Source organism: Gymnoscopelus microlampas (assembly GCF_963454915.1).
Source record: "Gymnoscopelus microlampas genome assembly, chromosome: 12".
NCBI lineage: Eukaryota > Metazoa > Chordata > Actinopteri > Myctophiformes > Myctophidae > Gymnoscopelus > Gymnoscopelus microlampas.
The window spans coordinates 623,215-628,061 of NC_139949.1; positions in this window are offsets into that span (position 1 = coordinate 623,215).

Genomic DNA, 4,847 nt, shown 5'->3' on the forward strand with positions numbered 1-4,847 from the left:
AAACAACAACAATACATTTTCTCTCTGTTTTTTAAAACAATAAATGTATAGGAATATATTTGATTGCTGATAACTTTGTTAACACCATGGATGGAGGAGACAAGATGGCTGCCGGTTTTGTTTGGTGTTCCCTTGCAGACCTGGTAATCTGTAAAATATCATAGATTCTACCAACCATCCGTGTATTTGCGGTGTGCAGGGTCTTTTTATTATAGTCCTTGCTAACTGTCAACTGCAATATTATTGCTTTTTTCTACACGGTTGCTTTGTAAACCACTGCTGTTATTCAGTAACTGAAAATGCATGGGCACCATCTTGTTTACCTCCAGTCCTGTGAATGATTTGTCTATTGTTGTGATTTAGCGCCCTTGTTTGGCTGCTGTTTTAAACTGAATTTGAGGCCGCTCTTTTTATGATCACTGTGTAAATGTATATTATTTATTTATTTTGTCATAGTTATATAGTGTTTGTCTATTTCTTCTGATTACTGCATTGTAGCTTGTGTTGATATAATGATAAGCAGAACAGAGCTTATGAAATTATGTAACTCAAGGACTGATTGTATTAGTTTACAGAAGCTTAAATGGACACTGGCTAAGCATGGACTGTTAAGACATGTAAGAGGTTGCAGAGGAGGACAGAAAACCACACTGAGGATACCTGTGCTGGACTGTGAACGTATAAAGCAGTCTAAGACTCCACGCCCTATTCAATCACGGTGCTTGGTTTACCCTGATCGAACCATGGTGATGTTCAAGAATAGTACTGTTAAATCAGCTAAGGACATGCTTCCTAACTTTCTATTGTGTAACATTAGATCGCTTAAACATAAAGTTGATGAATTGCAGACTGTGACTCAAATTAATGAAGTTGCAATTGTAGCTGTGACCGAAACCTGGTTAAAGGAAACTGTTCCAGACTCTATAGTCAGTCTTCAGGGCCATAGTCTGCACAGAAATGACAGAGTCAACTATGCTGGAGGTGTAGCCTTGTACATAAAAGACAATATTCAACATCAACGGCTGCTGGACCTTGAGGATGATCACTTTGAATGTCTATGGATGTGGATGAGGCCAGCCCGGCTGCCACGTGGCATAAATTGTTTAGTGACTGCTGTTCTTTATAACGCTCCAAAATCTTCTAAGGAGGCTCGACCTGATGCTCAGGTTCTGGAGTATCTCAAGAACTGTTTAGGCACTATTCAAAATAGGTACAGTCTGCCAGGCATTGTGATCCTAGGTGACACAAACACCTTGAAACTTGGCCCACTATGCTCCCAGTTTCATCTGAAACAAATAGTGTCCAAACCAACAAGAGGCCTCAATCAACTTGACTCTATTATTACTAACATTAAAGGCCTGTACTCAGACCCAGTTCATTTACCCCCAGTGGGTGGTTCTGACCACCAAGCTATACTCCTGACAGCTGAAAAATGGCCCCACGTACCAGTAAGCCCAGTTTTTCGTAGGCGCTGCACCATAGAAAGCAAGAGGCTGCTAGGCCTTCACTTGAACACCGCTGATTATGGTCCAGTCTATGAGGCACCTCTGGCTCAAAAAAAGGTTGATATATTTTATGATGTTTTCAATCCTATCCTCAATACAGTGCTGCCTATTAAAAGGAGTACAATTACATCGGTGGATAAGCCATGGATGACACCACAAATAAAGCAACTTATAGTTGATAGACAAAGAGCCTTTAAATCTGAGGATAAAACTGAGTTCAAGAGGCTACGCTCCAAAGTGGCCTATTTGATCCAGAATGCAAAGAGGAGGTATTATGAGGATGAAGTTTCTCATCTGAGGAACAATGACAGTGGCAACTGGTTCAAGTCCATCAAAAAGCTGATGGGCGCTGCAGAATCCCATGTGGAACACACAAAGACTGGGGAGGAATGTGAAACTCTGAGTCTCCACTTCTCCTCTGTGTGGGAGAATATTACACCTCGCCCCCTACTGGTTGATGATGGCAGCAACCTACCAAGTACAACTGTCATTTATAGCATTGGGCAGGTGAAGACTCTTCTTCGTAGAGTCGATGGGAAAAAGGCAGCTTGCCCCAGTGCTTACTCATCTGTTTAATGCTTGTCTCAAAGAAGGACATTTCCATACCCAGTGGAAAGACTCTTTAGTCTGTGCAGTTCCTAAATGCAGTAAACCAAGGTTCCCACAGGACTACAGGCAGATCTCTCTTTTGAGTTGTGTTGGTAAAGTGTTCGAGGGTATCCTGAAGAACCAACTTCTGCAAAAAACTGAAACGTCTATATTTGCTTCACAGCATGGGTTCATGAAGAACAGATCTACTGTGTCAGCCCTACTGCACATTCTGCAAAGCTGGCATGATGCTGTTGATGGAAAGCCAAAATATGATGTGCACGTCACATACATTGACTTTACTCGTGCGTTTGACACAATCAACCATGGTCATCTTCTTCATTCACTGAAAATGCTTGGTGCATCGAAAAACATTTGGCTAACAGTGCAGAGTTATTTAGAGGATAGGAGGCAAACAGTCAAATGGGGAAACCATTTTTCTAAACCGCAGGCAGTTTTAGCTGGCGTCCCTCAAGGTGGGGTCCTATCCCCTCTCCTCTTTGTTCTCTGTATGAACTTTCTCGATCACCTGTTGCCAACTAGTGTTGAGCCAATTAAATATGCAGATGATTTGACTCTCACTGAACATCTCATGGGCTCCCTTCCAGGACAGATGCAAGCAGCTGTTGATGCAGTTACAGCCTGGGGTCAGACCTACTGCCTAGCCGCCAATGCTGGAAAAACAAAGGACATGGTTATCAGTCTCAGGGAGCCTCAAAACAGACCAACACCTCCTCCTATTGTTTTGAACAACCAGGCAATAGAAAGGGTGGATACATTCAAGCTCCTTGGAATACAGCTCTCCTCTGACCTGAAATGGGACGCACAAGTTCAGTTCATGTTAAAGAAGGCTCAACCAAGGGTCCATTATCTGAGTGTGGCCAAACGAGCGCAGCTCCCTCCAGATGTGCTGACCCAGGTATACGTGACCTTCATCAGACCTGTGCTGGAATATGCTTCACCTGTCTGGGGCGGCCTTCCAAAATACCTGATCCAGGAACTGGAATGTCTACAGAGAAGGTGCTGCCGCATCATTGGGATACCAACTAATTCCTTCCCTACTCTGGAGACCAGGAGAGAGGAGGCCACTCTAAGAGAATTCAACCGAATGCTGACTGAAGGGACCAGTCCAATGATTCAGAGGCTGTCTGCAAATACGAGTCGCTACAACTTAAGGAATGGCAGGACACTCACACAACCTGTGAGCAACACGCAAAGGCACCAGATGACTTTCCTCCCAAGAGCCTACACACTTTATCATAAGAAATAGAGACATTTTATTGTTGTTAGATGTTTGACTGATGATTAGTTTTAGTTTTGGTATTTAATAGAGTGGTCCTCTTGTCTTGTTCTTGTTTTTTTTTTATCCTCTTGTTTTTTTTATTCAATTATTTTACTGTCAGAAACATCATAATTCATATTGTTATGCTATGATGTTTTCAAATAAAACTTGAACTTGAACTTTGTTGGCAGAAGAGGTTTGCTACCAAATACATTTTTAAGTTGTAATCAAGTCATAGATGCAAACATGTATCATCTATCATGAATCAAAGTTGGTGAAAAGTTGATTACCCTCCATTAATGGCTAAGTTTGGTGAATTTGGTGAACTATTATAGCTCAAACAATTAGCATCTCTTCATTTTCTGTGGATTAAAGTATTGCAGGTATGTCCAGTTGTCACCAGTTGACTGGGGCCAGAGCCTAGAGGTCGACACTCGGGATTCACGCTTCACCCATCAAAGCTACTAGTTTTAGATTTGTAAACCGGCCTGAAACTTGTGCAACACAGTTTCAACCTGGCTAAATGACCAAACTCGAGCTCTTAAAAGAGAATGGCAATACTATGGCATACTGAAACCTGAGACCTCATGAGAACCTATAATGCTGCTGTTAAGACGACATTGGTCAACCTCACACATTATTTTCTGTGTGGATCTTTCTCAAAATATGTATGGGTGTTGATGGACAAAAAAAATACTTTTCAACAGTAAGCACACGATTCCTCACACCAATGCACTCACAGGCCAGAAATCTGTCCTTGGTTCAAAGCAATGTGTGACAGTGGCCAACAAAGTCACATTTAACTTGCCAGTTTGCTGGTTAAGTAATGCACCTTTTACTCCCTTTATTTATTCACATTAGATTCAAAACAATAACATATCAGTTGCACGTTAATGTGCAGAGTGTGTAATTTTTGTGAATACCGATTGTATAAAATGATTGATTGCAGACTACGCCACCTTTTTTAAAGAAGAAGGTCCCCTATAATAACACATTTTCCTTCACATGCTACACACATGTTCGAGATTAACCAGGTAAGTACTTTAGGATAACAACACTTAACAAGAATGAATGACATATATGTCATGGTGAACGATGAGTTGGCATTGGCTGGATGTTTGTGGGATGCGGGTTTGTGAGGGCAGGCCATATTATGGCATGTGGTGATGCGTGTGATTTCTGCTATGTAGGTGATTGATGTGGTTGGCATTGGGTAGTTATAACATAGTTTGGGAATGTATTAAATGTGAGCAAATTATGGTAGTGCAGATGAGTGGATAGGAAATGGAAACGAGTGAAATGCGTGGAAGCAAATGATATTAGCAAGTGAAAAGAAATAATTTATATGTTTATATAATTTATATAAATATATGCAAATATGCCCAATGTAGTTTCACATACAAATAAAAATCTTTTGATGAACCTGTTACTGGCAAACGTAAAGTCAAGGGTATTATTACGTTGTACGTCAA